At 46.9% G+C, this 17,443-nt stretch overlaps 1 protein-coding gene across 2 annotated transcripts in view; it reads right to left on the bottom strand.

Annotated features, from left to right (window-relative positions):
• Window positions 1–17,443, bottom strand: part of TSNAX (translin associated factor X) — a 447,127-nt gene that overhangs the window by 246,481 nt on the left and 183,203 nt on the right. The window lies entirely within an intron of this gene.

Here is a 17,443-nt window from a genome sequence, read left to right as displayed (position 1 = left end):
TCGCTCCGGCATATCCCAATGTTATCTTGTGGATACCTGTGGACATAGGAGAAATTCCGTTATCAACGGTAAATTCTTACCATAACGTATATTTCTCCGGCTGGGTCCACAGGTTTTCCACAGGATAACATTGGGATTCCCAAAGCCATTTTTAGTGGTGGGGATGCTCCTGATTAGACAGGAGAACCTTTCGCCCGAATTCAGCGTCATGAGAGGCAAAAGTATCCAAGGCATAATGTCTAATGAAAGTGTTAATGGAAGACCATGTGGCTGTCTTACAAATCTGTTCTGCTGAAGCACCATGTTGTGCTGCCCATGAAGGACCTACCTTATGCGTAGAGTGCGCAGAGGCATTAGCCGGAGCCGGGAGATCAGCATGAGAGTATGCTTCTGAAATTATCATTCGGAGCCATCTTGCCAGCGTCTGTTTACTAGCAGGCCATCCTCTTTTGTGAAATCCGTAGAGAATGAAGAGAGAATCTATCTTTCTGATGGCACTAGTACGATCTACGTAGATTCTTAACGCACGGACTACATCCAGCGATGCTTCTCCCGCAGAAAGTCCCGATACCTGAAAAGCCGAGACTACAATCTCTTCGTTAAGGTGAAACTTTGAGACCACCTTCGGAAGATACCCAGATCTAGTTCTGAGAAATGCTTTATCTGGATAAAAGGAGACTTCCACGACAGAGCTCCTAAATCTGACACTCTTCTAGCCGACGCCATCGTCAGTAGAAAGAGAACTTTAGCCATCAACCATTTAAGATCTGCTATGTTAAATGGTTCAAACGGAGCTCCCTGAAGGATCTTAAAAACCAGATTCAAATCTCAGGGAACTGCAGGAGGAACAAATGGAGGTTGAATGTGCAACACTCCCTGAAAGAAAGTATGCACATCCTGTAGGTTAGCAATCTTTTTCTGAAACCATACAGTTAATGCTGATACCTGAACTCTCAAGGAAGCTACTTTTAACCCCTTATCCAATTCCTGCTTGAAGGAAATCCCAAATCATGGATACTCTAAAAGATCTTGGATCCATACTTCTTTCACTACACCAATGAATATAGGCTTGCCATATTCGATGATAAATACGAGCTGAAGAAGGTTTTCTTACTCTAAGCATAGTTTGAATTACTTGTTTTGAAAATCCTCTTGACTTTAGGATAGAGGTCTCAACAGCCACGCCATCAAAGACAGATGATCCAGATCGCAGTGATAACAAGGACCCTGCATTAGTAGATCTGGACGTTGAGGAAGCAGTATTGGAGCTTCCACAGACATCCTTAGTAGATCTGTGTACCAACGCCTTCTGGATCAAGCTGGAGCTATTAGAATTATAGCCCCCGTTGCTTGCTTTATTTTCCTCACCACCCTGGGTAACAGGGAGATTGGAGGAAACCGATATGCCAGATGAAATTTCCATTTCTCTGACAGTGCATCTACAAGGATCGCCCCGGTACCCTTTGTTCTTGACCCGTATATCATAACTTTGTTGTTCAGATGGGACGCCATGAGATCTATCTCTGGCAGACCCCATCTGTTTACTAGAGTCTGAAACACTTCCGGGTGTAACGCCCACTCGGTTTCCTGAATGGTGTGTCGACTGAGAAAGTCCGCTTCCCAGTTCAGCACTCCTGGAATAAACACTGCGGACAATGCCGGAAGATGGAGTTCTGCCTATCTTAGTATGTGAGTTACTTCCTCCATCAACCTTTTGCTGTGAGTTCTTCCCTGATGATTGAGGTACGCTACCGCTGTTGCATTGTCTGAGCGGATATGGACTGGTCTTCTTTGCAGAATGTCCTTTGCCTGAACCAGAGCCATATTTATGGCCCTTTTTTCCAAAAGATTTATTGGCAGGCAACTTTCCTTTATGGTCCATTTTCCCTGGAACCAGAAACTTTGAAACACCGCTCCCCAGCCCTGAAGACTGGCATCTGTTGTCAGGACTTGAGAATCTGTTATTCAAAAGGGTCTCCCCTTGTCTAGATGGTCCGTCTGTAGCCACCAAGTTAGTGACCTTTTTACGTTTATTGGAAGCTTTATCATCTTTCTTTTTATTGTCTGATGTCTTCCGTTCCATTTGGTCAGAATGAGGTGCTGTAGGAGGTCTGGAGTGAATTGTGCATACTCCACCATGTCGAATGTTGACAACATCAGATACAACAGTCGCATTGCTGCATGGACTAATATTGTCTGACTCTGCAACAACTATTGAGTCATTACTTGCACCTTGGATATCTTTTTCCAAGGTAAAATTATTGTTTGTAGACTTGAAGCCAGTATGGCCCCCAAATGAACCATCCGTTGTGATGGACTCAGAGACGACTTTTCCCAATTTATGAGCCACCCGTGTCTTTGCAGAAAGACTATTGTCTGCTGGAGATGGCTCAAGAGTAATTCCTGGGATTGTGCTAGGATTAAAAGACGTTATGGGGTCCTGCACCCCGGACCCATACCTAGTATTAGGGACCCCCAGTGACGGAGAAGCCTTGTCGATTGGCCTGGGGGCTTAACCCTATATTTGTAGATATACGCAACTAAGATCTCCGTATTATCTAACTATTATGTAGTAATATTTTTCACTCGGTGTGCATTAGGGAACACATTGTTTTTTCCTACACAGAATTACCCCTCCCTTTTAGCACCTGAGTGACATCACAATCTGATTGAGCAGCTTACCATTTTGTGCATTGTATTTAGAGAGGCATGGATGGGTCAGCATTAGGAGGGATTGCTGACTCCAGAATGCCATAGGAGAAGCTAAAGGTATCTCCAGGTAAGCTGGCTCTCAGATGCTGTAGGAGCCATTACCATGTGGCCTTACACTGGGAATTTAACCCAGACATATTTGTAATTATTTATGGGGTGGGTGTGGGGTGCGGTGGCCCCTGTGTCGGTATGGCTGGGCTGCTTCAGGTCGGCACACCCTAACACTTTATTAACACTTATGATTTTCCCTATCACTTCGTATATATTTTCGTATTATTTTAATCACACCACTTACATAGCACTTCTGTGCTTCTTACTAACCCTTATTAATTCTCACCTGTGTGCTGACCTGGGGTAGCCAACCTGTGCCGACGTTGTGGGGTCCTGCACCCCGGACCCATACCTAGTATTAGGGACCCCCAGTGACGGAGAAGCCTTGTCGATCGGCCTGGGGGCTTAACCCTATATCTGCAGATATACGCAACTAAGATCTCCGTATTATCTGACTATTATGTAGTAATATTTTTCACGTGTAGAGTGAGCAGAGATATTAGCCGGAGTAGGGAGATCAGCACGTGAATAAGCTTCTGAAATTACCATTTGGAGCCATCTTGCCAGCGTCTGTTTACTAGCAGGCCATCCTCTTCTGTGAAATCCGTAGAGGATGAAGAGAGAATCTGTCTTTCTGATGGCACTAGTACGATATATGCAGATTCTTAACGCCCGGACCACGTCCAGCGACGCTTCTCCCGCAGAAAGTCCCGATACCTGAAAAGCTGGGACTACAATCTCTTCATTAAGGTGAAATTTTGAAACCACCTTCGGAAGATAACCAGATCTAGTTCTGAAAACTGCCTTACCTGGAAAAAAATATTAGAAAAGGAGAATTACACGACAGTGCTCCTAAATCTACAACTCTTCTAGCTGACGCCATTGCCAGTAGAAAGAGCACCTTAGCCGTCAACCATTTAAGATCTGCTCTTTTAAGTGGTTCAAACAGAGGTCCCTGAAGGATTTTAACAACCAGATTCAAATCCCAGGTAGCTGCAGGAGGAACAAATGGAGGTTGAATGTGTAAAACTCCCTGAAAGAAAGTACGCACATCCTGTAAGTCAGCAATCTTTCTCTGAAACCATACAGTTAATGCTGATACTTGAACTCTCAAAGAAACTACTTTTAACCCCTTATCGAATCCTGCTTGAAGAAAATCCCAAATCCAGGATACTTTAAAAGATCTTAGATTCAAACTTTTTTCACTACACCAATGAATATAGGCTTGCCATATTCGATGATAAATACGAGCTGAAGAAGGCTTTCTTGCTCCAAGCTTAGTTTGAATTACTTGTTTTGAAAATCCCCTAGCTTCTAGGATAGAGGTCTCAATAGCCACGCCGTCAAAGCTAGACGATGCAGATGGCTGTGATAGCAAGGACCCTGCATTAGCAGATCTGGACGTTGAGGGAGCAGTATTGGTGCTTCCACGGACATCCTTAGTAGATCTGTGTACCAATGCCTTCAGGGCCAAGCTGGAGCTATTAAAATTATGGCTCTCTTTACTTGCTTTATTTTCCTCACTACTCTGGGTAAGAGAGATTGGAGGAAACCGATATGCCAGATGAAATTTCCAATTTACTGACAGTGCGTCTACAAGGATCGCCCCGGGATCCTTTGTTCTTGATCCGTACATCGGAACTTTGTTGTTCAGACGAGACGCCATGAGATCTCTCTCTGGCAGACCCCATCTGTTCACTATAGTCTTAAACACTTCTGGGTGTAATGCCCATTCGGTTTCCTGAATGGTTTGTAGACTGAAAAAATCTGCTTCCCAGTTCAGTACTCCTGGAACAAACACTGCTGACAATGCTGGAAGATGGAGTTCTGCCCAATTTAGTATGTGAGTTACGCTACCGCTGTTGCATTGTCTGAGCGGATCTGGACTGGTCTTCCTTGCAGACTGTCCTTTGCCTGAACTAGAGCCATATAAATGGCCCTTATTTCCAACAGATTTATTGGCAGGCGACTTTCCCTTATGGTCCATTTTCCCTGGAACTAAAGGCTTTCGAGTACCGCACCCCAGCCCTGAAGACTGGCATCTGTTGTCAGGACTTGCCATTCCTTTATCCAAAAGGGTCTCCCCTTGTTTAAATGGTCCCTCTGTAGCCACCAAGCTAGAGACCTTCTTACGCTTACCGGAAACACTATCATCTGTCTTTTTATTGTCTGATGATTTCCGTTCCATTTGGTCAGAATAAGGTGCTGTAATTGTGCATATTCCACCATGTCGAAGGTTGACACCATTAGACCCAACAGTCGCATTGCTGCATGGACTGACATTGTCTGAGTGTGCAACGACTCCTGAATCATGACCTGCACCTTGGCTATCTTTTCCTCTGGTAAGAAAATTCTCTGTAGACCTGAATCCAATATGGCCCCCAAATGAACCATCCGTTGTGACGGATTCAGGAAGACTTTTCCCAGTTTATGAGCCACCCGTGTCTTTGTAGACAAACTACTGTCTGTTGAAGATGGCTCAAAAGTAATTCCTGCGAATGTGCTAGGATTAAAAGGTCGTCGAGGTATGGAAATATTCTTATCCCCTGCTTGCGGAGATAAGCTGCCATAACCACCATAATTTTGGTAAACACCCTGGGTGCTGTTGCTAGCCCGAAGGGCAAGGCTTGGAACTGAAAATGTTGCTGGAGGATGGCAAACCTGAGGTAACATTGATGAGACCGTGCTATGGGCACATGTAGGTAAGCATCCTGTATATCCAGAGATACCATGTAATCTTCCGGTTCCATAGCCAACACTATGGAGCGTAATGTCTCCATGTGAAACCTTGGAATCCAAATGTATTTGTTTAACATTTTGAGATTGAGAAATGGTCGGAATGACCCATTTGTCTTCTGAATCAAAAATAGATTGGAGTAAAAACCCTGTCCCCGTTGCGACGGGGGTACTGGGATAATCACACCAGACTGAAGCAATTTCTGAACTGCTTCTTGCAGGGCGTTGGCCTTCGACTCTATACGAGACGGGCTGGTGCAAAAAAACATTTGAGGAAGCTGCCTCCTGAAGGGGAAACCATAACCGAGAGATACCACCTTCTGCACCCAAGAATCTGTCGTCGACTGATGCCATATGTGTGCAAATTGAAGGAGTCGACCCCCAACCCTGAAATCCTGCAGGCGGAGGCCCGTATCCTCAGGCTGATGGCTTCTGTACAGGCTTGGAAGCCGGCTTTCTACTAGCTCATTGCCTCCTACCCCTGGTCGATCTATTAAACTGGGGTTGCTTAGGCTCCTCTTTTGCTTTGCAATCAAAATGGCCAAAATTTTGAACCCCTAGTCTTAGGGTTATAAGTAGCCGGAAGTCTGACCTTCTTGGATTCAGCTTCCGATTCTAGAATATCTGACAATTGTTTTCCAAACAATATATTACCAGAGAAAGGCAATGCTTCCAGAGTCTTCTTGGATTCTGCATCTGCTTTCCAAGTGCGTAGCCAAATTGCTCTACAAGCGGCTACCGTCAAAGCTGATGCTTTAGAAGCAATCGTACCTATATCAATTGCTGCTTCTTCCAAATATTGGGCAGCTTGTCTTATACGGCCTAAATGAGACTCCTGCTCCCTATTAGGAGGAGAGACGCCATTCTCTAGTTCTTCCACCCATTCTGCCATTGCCCTTGCCATCCAGGCTGAAGCCATAGCAGGCCTTGCCACCGCTCCTGAGAGAGAAAATATATTTTTCAAGAAGCTATCTACCCTTCTGTCTGTGACATTTAGTGAGGTAGATGACAATGGCAAAGCAGATTTATGCACAAGTCGCAGTACATGTGCATCTACTTTAGGAGGAAATTCTCTTTTTGAACAATCCGCAGCTGGAAATGGATAATAAGAATCCCACTTTTTCGGAATCTTATATTTTTTACTGGGCGTAGCCCAGGGTTCTTCTATCATTTCAGTCAGATCATCTGACCCTGGGAATTCAGTTTTAACCGTTTTTGTTCGTTTAAACACAGGTGCTTTAGATTTTGGCACTGTTTTGGCTGATTCCTCCAATGAGAGAACAGCCTTCAAAGCATCAATAAGTTCAGCTACATCCTCTGAGCTGAAACACTGCGACTGATCATCATACGGAGTATTTGAATATACTGTATCATCATCTGTTATATCATCTTGTGTAGTCTGCAACATAGACGTATCTATATTAGTCTTACCTGTACCTTGGTTACCAGCCTGGTTACTTGTAGAAGCTACTGGAATCAAACCATAGGGAGGGAGCTGCATGTATGGGTTAACAGTGTAACCTATTCCCTGGGTTGGAACTGCAGGAGTTAATCTGTCCGCTATTGTAGACAAAGTCTGCGCGAACATACTCCATGATGGCTCTACTGGTTGTTGAACCAAATCATGCTTTTTACTTTGCCGATAAGCAAAACAGTTTGCACATAACCCCTCATAAGTGACCAACTGGGCTATTTCAATTAACCCTGTTTTACAAGACAAACATGTTAAGGATGTAGGAGTGCCTGATAAATTATCATTGTCACTATTGCCGCTCACAGACATAGTAATATTCTGTTTTTAGGACTACACAATTTGTGACTGAAAATCACCTATATATAGATATAAAGAAGTGAGATCAATCTGACCACAACCGTGCACCTGAATTGAGGTTCAGAACAGAACTGACAACATATAAAAGTCAGCGCACATACTAGCAGTCAGTCACATGTTAAAATATTAGACACTGTCATATGAGAATACAATCAGCCATCAAACATTACTTACAAGTAAATGGGCCAATTGAATTTCTGTTTTTAACCAGTTTTCTCAGACATATCATGCAGAAAATAAGATTTTAAACCTACCGGTAAATCTTTTTCTCCTAGTCCGTAGAGGAAGCTGGGGACTCCGTAAGGACATTGGGGTATAGACGGGCTCCGCAGGAGACATGGGCACTCTAAAGACTTTAGAATGGGTGTGCACTGGCTCCTCCCTCTATGCCCCTCCTCCAGACCTCAGTTAGAGAACTGTGCCCAGAGGAGACGGACAGTACGAGGAAAGGATTTTTGTTAATCCAAGGGCAAGATACATACCAGCCCACACCATGCACACTGTACAACTTGGAGCATACGAACCAGTTAACAGTATGAAACAAAAACAGCATCAGCCAGAGACTGATCAAAACTGTAACATAACCCTTATGTAAGCAATAACTATATACAAGTCTTGCAGAACTTCGTCCGCACTGGGACGGGCGCCCAGCATCCTCTACAGACTAGGAGAAAAAGATTTACCGGTAGGTTTAAAATCTTATTTTCTCTTACGTCCTAGAGGATGCTGGGGACTCCGTAAGGACCATGGGGATTATACCAAAGCTCCAGACCGGGCGGGAGAGTGCGGATGACTCTGCAGCACCGATTAAGCAAACAAGAGGTCCTCATCAGCCAGGGTATCAAACTTGTAGAATTTTGCAAAAGTGTTTGAACCCGACCAAGTCGCCGCTCGGCAAAGCTGTAATGACGAGACGCCTCGGGCAGCCGCCCAAGAAGAGCCCACCTTCCTAGTGGAATGGGCCTTTACCGAATTTGGCAACGGCAATCCAGCCGTAGAATGAGCCTGCTGAATCGTGTTACAGATCCAGCGAGCAATAGTCTGCTTAGAAGCAGGAGCGCCAACCTTGTTGGCTGCATACAGGACAAACAGTGCCTCTGTTTTCCTAACCCGAGCCGTCCTGGCTACATAAATTTTTAAGGCCCTGACTACATCAAGGGACTTGGAATCCTCCAAGTCACCCGTAGCCACAGGCACCACAATAGGTTGGTTCATATGAAACGATGAAACCACATTAGGCAAAAGGACGAGTTCTCAATTCTGCTCTATCCACATGGAAAATCAGATAGGGGCTTTTGTGAGACAAAGCCGCCAATTCGGACACCCGCCTTGCAGATGCCAAGGCCAACAACATGACCACCTTCCAAGTGAGAAATTTTAATTCAACCGTTTGAAGAGGTTCAAACCAGCGAGATTTTAGGAACTGTAACACCACGTCAAGGTCCCACGGTGCCACTGGGGGCACAAATGGAGGCTGTATGTGCAGCACTCCCTTTACAAAAGTCTGGACTTCTGGGAGAGAAGCCAATTCCTTCTGAAAGAAAATTGATAGGGCCGAAATCTGTACCTTAATGGAGCCTAATTTTAGGCCCATATCCACTCCTGTCTGTAGAAAGTGGAGAAAACGGCCCAGATGGAAATCTTCCGTAGGAGCATTCTTGGCTTCACACCAAGATACATACTTTCTCCAGATACGGTGATAATGTTTTGCCGTCACCTCCTTCCTAGCCTTTATAAGAGTAGGGATGACTTCCTCCGGAATGCCTTTTCCAGCTAGGACTCGGTGTTCAACCGCCATGCCGTCAAACATAACCGCGGTAAGTCTTGGAACACGCAGGGCCCCTGCTGCAACAGGTCCTCTCTGAGAGGAAGAGGCCACGGATCTTCTGTGAGCATTTCCTGAAGATCCGAATACCAGGCCCTTCGAGGCCAATCTGGAACAATGAGTATTGTCTGCACTCTTATGATTCTCAATATCTTTGAGATGAGCGGAAGAGGGAACACATAGACCGACTGAAACACCCACGGTGTCACCAGGGCGTCCACAGCCACTGACTGAGGGTCCCTTGACCTGGCACAATACCTCCGAAGCTTCTTGTTGAGGCGTGACGCCATCATGTCTATTTGAGGAAGCCCCCAATGACTTGTTATCTCTGCAATTACTTCTTGATGAAGTCCTCACTCTCCTGGATGGAGATCGTGTCTGCTGAGGAAGTCTGCTTCCCAGTTGTCCACTCCCGGAATGAAGACTGCTGACAGAGCACTTATATGATTTTCCGCCCAGCGAAGAATCCTGGTGGCTTCAGCCATTGCCACTCTGCTCCTTGTCCCGCCTTGGCGGTTTACATGAGCCACAGCTGTGACGTTGTCTGATTTTATCAAAACCGGTAGGTCGCGAAGCAGATTCTCCGCTTGTCGTAGGTCGTTGTATATGGCCCTCAATTCCAGTACATTGATGTGTAGACAAGCCTCCTGGCTTGACCATAGTCCCTGAAAATTTCTTCCTTGTGTGACTGCTCCCCATCCTCGGAGGCTCGCGTCCGTGGTCACCAGAACCCAGTCTTGAATGCTGAACCTGCGACCCTCGAGAAGGTGAGCACTCTGCAGCCACCACAGGAGAGACACCCTGGCCCTGGGGGACAGGCTTATTTTCTGATGAATGTGTAGATGGGACCCCGATCACTTGTCCCGAAGGTCCCACTGAAAAGTCCTCGCATGGAACCTGCCAAAGGGGATGGCCTCGTAAGTCGCCATCTTTCCCAGTACTCGAGTGCATTGATGGACTGACACTTTTTTCAGTTTTAACAGGTCTCTGACCGGGTCTGGGACTCAGGGTCGACAACAAAAAGGTCGACACACCTTAGGTCGACGCCATTTGGTCGACACACCTTAGGTCGACATGGACAAAAGGTCGACATGGACAAAAGGTTGACAGGAACAAGGTCGACATGAGTTTTTTATGTTTTTTTGGTGTCGTTTTCTTCGTAGAGTGACCAAGAACCCCAATTAGTGCACCGCGTCCGCTCGCCATGCTTCGGGCTTGGTGCCTTCGCTCCGCTACCGCTTCGCTCGGCACAGATTACCGTTCCAATCGTAGTCTACGTGGATTGTTAAGTATGAAAAGGTTCCAAAAAAGAAAAAAATCGTGAAAAACTCAGGTCGACCTTTTGTTCATGTCGACCTAAGGTATGTTGACCAATCGGCGTCGACCTAAGGTGTGTCGACCTTTTTGTTGTCGAAAACAAATGTGAATGGAACAGAGAATAGCGCTTGGTGGAGACCGAAGCAGCCTGGGTGTATTCTGGTGACTCCCAATCACCTAAATGGCTAATGGACAACAGATATTTGCTGAGTACACCGTTGGCGCTCCCACCCTTTGAACAAAAGTCACGTCGAAATCTTGATAAATAATCCCAAAATAAGTCCTATGTTTCACTTGTAGGATTCTTCTTTCTAAATGTTCTTCTCCAGAAATTAATTCAAGATTTTTCTTGTATGGAGATATTCGTCATAGAGAGAAGAAATACCACATATAGTGTAGTAATTTGAATAAAAAGTGGGTTTATTAAAGTGCCACGGTAGCGCCACCTTTTTGGACAAGCGCGTCAAAGCCTTGTCCACCTTGGGTGAGGATTCCCACCATAACCTGTTCTGTGCAGGGAAAGGATACGCCATAAGAATTCTCTTGGGAATCTGCAGTTTCTTGTCTGGAGTATCCCAAGCTTTTTCAAATAACGTGTTCAGCTCATGCGATGGGGGAAAGGTTACCTCAGGTTTCTTTTCCTTAAACATGCATACCCTCGTGTTAAGGACAGAGGGGTCATCTGTGATATGCAAAACATCTTTTATTGCAATAATCATATAATGAATACTTTTGGCCACCCTTGGGGGTAACCTCGCATCATCGTAGTCGACACTGGAGTTAGAATCCGTGTCGTTATCAGTGTCTGCTACTTGGGACAGTGGACGTTTCTGAGGGCCCTGTGACACAGTCAAAGCCATGGATTGACTCCCTGTTTTATCCCTGGACTCTGCTTTGTCCAATCTCTTATGTAATAAAGACACATTTGCATTTAAAACATTCCACATATCCAGCCAATCAGGTGTCGGCGTTGCAGACGGAGACACCACAATCATCTGCTCCACCTCCTCCTTAGATGAGCCTTCCGCTTCAGACATGCCGACACACACGTACCGACATCCCACACACTCAGGGATATATTTATATGGAGACAGTCCCCCAATAAGGCCCTTTGGAGAGACAGAGAGAGAGAGTATGCCAGCACACACCCAGCGCCACTAGACACTGAAAACACAGTCCCAGCCTATACAGCTCTTTTTTATATAGATGATTTGCGCCAAATAAATGTTGCCCCCCCCCTCGTTTTTTGTCCCGTTACTTGGTTCAGCAGGGGAGAGTCCGGGAGCAGCTGCTCAGCAACATGCTGTGGAGAAAATGGCGCTGGTTAGTGCTGGAGGATCAAGCCCCGCCCCCTCGACGGCGGGCTTCGGTCCAGCTCATTATTTTTTCTATACTGGCGGGGGTTTTATATATTGCCTCCGCAGTATCTAAAAATGGTGCCAGTGTTATGTGAGGTAATTATTGCTGCCCAGGGTGCCCCCCCCTGCACCCTGCACCCTTGCTGTGCCTGTGTGTGTGTGGGAGCAATGGCGCGCAGCGCGACCACTGCGCGGTATCTCTCTGAAGAACTTTAGTCTTCTGCCGCCTTTGTTGTCTTCTTACTTCATATACTTACCCGGCTTCTATTTTCCGGCTCTGTGAGGAGGACGGCAGCGCGGCTCCAGGACGAACAGCGAGGATGACACCTGTGTTCCGACCCTCTGGAGCTAACGGTGTCCATAGCCTAAGAAGCAGAGCCTATCAGTAAAGTAGGTGTGCTTCTCTCCTCTCAGTCCCACGAAGCAGGGAGCCTGTTGCCAGCAGTGCTCCCTGAAAATAAAAAAACCTAACAAAAGTCTTTTCAGAGAAACTCAGTAGAGCTCCCCTGCAGTGCATCCAGTCTCCTCTGGGCACAAGATCTAACGGAGGCCTGGAGGAGGGGCATAGAGAGAGGAGCCAGTTCACACCCATCTAAAGTCTTAAGAGTGCCTATATCTCCTGCAGAGCCCGTCTATACCCCATGGTCCTTACGGAGTCCCCAGCATCCTCTAGGACGTAAGAGAAACATAGTAAGACTATAAAAATAAAATAATAAAAGCTTCAGGCTGCTATTTAATCGCAGCCCTGTGACCATGGTCCGGCTCCTGCCGCACCAAACAAAAAATAAGAATTTACTCACCGGTAATTCTATTTCTCGTAGTCCGTAGTAGATGCTGGGAACTCCGTAAGGACCATGGGGAATAGACGGGCTCCGCAGGAGACTGGGCACTCTAAAAGAAAGATTAGGTACTATCTGGTGTGCACTGGCTCCTCCCTCTATGCCCCTCCTCCAGACCTCAGTTAGGGAAACTGTGCCCGGAAGAGCTGACACAACAAGGAAAGGATTTGGAATCCAGGGTAAGACTCATACCAGCCACACCAATCACACTGTACAACTTGTGATAACCATACCCAGTTAACAGTATGAACAACAACTGAGCCTCATTTAACGGATGACTCATAACAATAACCCTTTAGTTAAGCAATAACTATATACATGTATTGCAGAGAGTCCGCACTTGGGACGGGCGCCCAGCATCCACTACGGACTACGAGAAATAGAATTACCGGTGAGTAAATTCTTATTTTCTCTGACGTCCTAGTGGATGCTGGGAACTCCGTAAGGACCATGGGGATTATACCAAAGCTCCCAAACGGGCGGGAGAGTGCGGATGACTCTGCAGCACCGCATGAGCAAACTCAAGGTCCTCCTCAGCCAGGGTATCAAACTTGTAGAACTTAGCAAACGTATTTGACCCCGACCAAGTAGCAGCTCGGCAAAGCTGTAAAGCCGAGACCCCTCGGGCAGCCGCCCAAGAAGAGCCCACCTTCCTTGTGGAATGGGCTTTCACCGATTTTTGATGCGGCAATCCAGCCGCAGAGTGAACCAGCTGAATCGTGCTATAGATCCAGCGAACAATAGTCTGCTTCGAAGCAGGAGCGCCAACCTTGTTGGCTGCATACAGAATAAACAGCGAGTCAGACTTTCTGACTCCCGCCGTCCTGGAAACATATATTTTCAGGGCCCTGACTACGTCCAGCAACTTGGAATCCTCCAAGTCCCTAGTAGCCGCAGGCACCACAATAGGCTGGTTCAAATGAAACGATACCACCCTAGGAAGAAATTGGGGACGAGTCCTCAATTCTGCCCTGTCCATATGGAAGATCAGATAAGGGTTTTTACATGACAAAACCGCCAATTCTGACACACGCCTAGCCGAAGCCAAGGCCAATAGCATGACCACTTTCCACGTGAGATACTTTAGCTCCACGGTCTTAAGTGGCTCAAACCAGTGGGATTTCAGGAAATCCAACACAACGTTAAGATCCCAAGGTGCCACCGGTGGCACAAAAGGAGGCTGAATATGCAGCACTCCCGGAACAACGTCTGAACTTCAGGCAGTGAAGCCAGTTCTTTTTGAGAGAAAGTGTATAGGGCCGAAATCTTGACCTTTATGGATCCTAATTTTAGGCCCATAGTCACTCCTGACTGTAGGAAGTGCAGGAATCGACCCCGCTGGAATTCCTCTGTAGGGCCTTCCCGGCCTCACACCAAGCAACCTATTTTCGCCATATACAGTGAAAAAGTCTTGCTGTCACGTCTTTCCTAGCCTTTATCAGCGTAGGAATAACTGCATCCGGAATGCCCTTTTCCGCTAGGATCCGGCGTTCAACCGCCATGCCGTCAAATGCAGCCGCGGTAAGTCTTGGAACAGACAGGGCCCCTGTTGCAACATGTCCTGTCTGAGAGGCAGATGCCATGGGTCCTCTGAGAACATTTCTTGCAGCTCCGGGTACCGAGTCCTTCTTGGCCAATTCGGAGCAAAGAATATTGTTCTCACTCCTCCTTTTATTACAATTCTCAGCCCTTGGGTATGAGAGGAAGAGGAGGGAATACATAGACCGACTGGAACACCCACTGTGTTACTAGTGCGACCACAGTTATCACCTGAGGGTCCCTTGACCCGGCGTAAAACCTTTTTTAGCTTTTTATTGAGGTGCGACGCCATCTAGTCCACCTGAGGCAGTTCCCATCAATTTGCAACTGCGTGAAGACTTCCTGATGAAGTCCCCACTTTCCCGGGTGGAGGTCGTGCCTGCTGAGGAAGTCTGCTTCCCAGATGTCCACTCCCGGAATGAACACTGCTGACAGTGCGCTTACTTGATTCTCCGCCCAGCGAAGAATTCTGGTGGCTTCTACCCTCGCCACCCTGCTCCTTGTGCCGCCTTGGTGGTTTACATGAACCCCTGCGGTCTGACTGGATCAGAACCGGTTGGTCGCGAAGCAGGATCTCCGCTTGACTTAGGGCGTTGTATATGGCCCTTAGTTTCAGGATATTGATGTGAAGGCAAGTCTGTTGACTTGACCACAGACCTTGGAAATTTCTTCCCTGTGTAACTGCCCCCCAACCTCGGAGGCTTGCATCCGTGGTCACCAGGATCCAGTCCTGAATGCCGAATCTGCGGCCCTCGAGAAGGTGAGCACTCTGCAGCCACCACAGGAGAGACACCCTGGCCCTGAGGGATAGGGTGATTAACCGATGCATCTGAAGAGGTGATCCGGACCACTTGTCCAGTAAGTCCCATTGGAAGGTCCTCGCATGGAACCTGCCTAAGGGGATGGCCTCGTATGATGCCACCATCCTTCCCAGGACTCGAGTGCAGTGATGCACTGACACCTGTTTTGGTTTTAATAGATTCCTGACCAGTGTCATGAGCTCCTGAGCTCTCTCTATCGGGAGATAAACCCTTTTCTGGTCTGTGTCTAGGATCGTGCCTAGGAGAGGCAGATGAGCTGTAGGAACCAACTGCGACCTTGGAATATATAGAATCCAGCCGTGTTGCCGTTACACTTCCAGAGAAAGTGATACGCTGTTCAGCAACTGCTCTCTTGATCTCGCTTTTATGAGATCGTCCAAGTACGTGATAATAGTGACACCTTGCTTCCGCAGGAGCACAATCATATCCGCCATTACCTTGGTGAATATTCTCGGGGCCGTGGAGAGACCAAACGGCAACATCTGAAATTGGTAATGACAATCACGTACCGCAATTCTGAGGTACGCCTAATGAGGTGGATAAATGGGGACATGAAGGTATGCATCCCTTATGTCCCGATTCACGATAAAATCTCCCCCTTTTTAGGCTTGCACTGACCGCTCTTAGCGATTCCATCTTGAACTTGAACCTTCTCAGGTATATGTTCAGGGATTTTTAATTCAATATGGGTCTGACCGAACCGTCTGGTTTCGGGATTACAACATGGTCGAATAATAACACCCTCTTGTTGAAGGAGGGGACCCTTGACCACCACCTGTTAAAGATACAATTTGTGAATTGCAGTTAACAATGGCTCCCTCTCTTGGGGGGAAGCCCGCAGGGCCGTCGGTGAGGGGGCATCTTCTCACAGTCCAGCTTGTATCCCTGAGACACAATATCTATTGCCCAGGGATCTAACAGGGAGTGAACCCACTTGTGGCTGAACTTACGAAGGCGTGTCCCCACCGGGCCTAGATCCGCCTGTGGAGCCCCAGCGACATTGGTGGATTTTTGTAGGGGCCGGGGAGGACTTCTGTTCCTGGGAACTAGCTGTGTTGTTCCCGGCTCTGACAAAAAAGGACGCACCTCAGACTTTCTGGTTTCTTTATTCGAGAGGCTGCATTTAATAATGTCGTGCTTTCTTAGGCTGTGCAGGAATATAAGGCAAACTAGCAGAATTACCAGCTATAGCTGTGGAGACCAGGCCCGAGAACCCTTCTCCACACAATCCTCAGCCTTCCATATGCCTCTTAAGTCAGCATCATCTGTCCAATGCATATTCTACAGGACACGTCAAGCAGAGATCGACATAGCTTTGACTCTAGGACCCAGTATACTCATGTCTCTTTGGGCATGCTTTATAACTATATATCTATCACTTAATACAGCATCTTTAATATATTTATATCTATATGCATACTAGGGTCTCAATCTCTGCTGATAAGGTACCTGTCCACGCTGCCACAGCGCTATAAACCCATTCCGACACAATCGCCGGTCTGGGTAGTATACTAGAATGTGCACGCTATCTGCAGGATCCCTGAGAATAGCAAGTGCTACCGTCTGTGCAAACAGGACACCCCAGGGGAAGAGTCTCAACATATCCTGGCCCTAGTAGGGAAAGGATACAGCCTGAGAATTCTCTTGTGGGAAGCTGCCGTCTCTTGTCTGGAGATTCCCGCTCTTTTTCCTCATGAGAGGAGGGAAATTTACCTCAGCATTCTTCCCCTTAAACATGTGTACTCTCGTGTCAGGGACAGATGAGTCATCAGTGATATGCAAATCATCTATTATTTCAATAATCATATATTGAATACCTTCTAGCCATCTTGGCTGTAACTTTGCATTATCGTAGCCGACAGTGGAGTTAAACTCCATGTCGATACCAGTGTTTGTTATTTTGGATAGTGAGCATTGAGAGACTCTGAAAGTCTCTGTGACATAGGGACAGACATGGGTAGATTTCCTGTCTGTTCCCTAACCTTTTGTGCAATAAATTCACCTTAGCACTTACACATATCCGAACAGGTGTCGGTGTTGTCGACGGAGACACCCTCTCACACACATATCCGCTCTATCACCTCCTTAGAGGAGCCTTTTACCTCAGACATGTCGACACACGCGTACCGACACACCACACACACAGGGGATGCTCTATTTGAGGACAGTTCCCTCACAAGGCCCTTTGGAGAGACAGAGAGAGAGTATGCCAGCACACACCCCAGCGCTATATAACCCAGGGATTACACTACAACTCAGTGTTTACCCAGTAGCTGCTGTATATACAAATTTTGCGCCTAAATTTATGTGCCCCCCCCCCCCCTCTCTTTTCACCCTTTGTGTACCAGGATACTGCAGGGGAGAGCCTGGGGAGCTTCCTTCCAGCGGAGCTGTGAAGAGAAAATGGCGCTGGT

Source organism: Pseudophryne corroboree, chromosome 4 (genome assembly GCF_028390025.1).
Source record: "Pseudophryne corroboree isolate aPseCor3 chromosome 4, aPseCor3.hap2, whole genome shotgun sequence".
NCBI lineage: Eukaryota > Metazoa > Chordata > Amphibia > Anura > Myobatrachidae > Pseudophryne > Pseudophryne corroboree.
Note: the sequence above shows the minus strand (reverse complement) of the source record. Positions and strands in the feature narration are given on the sequence as shown.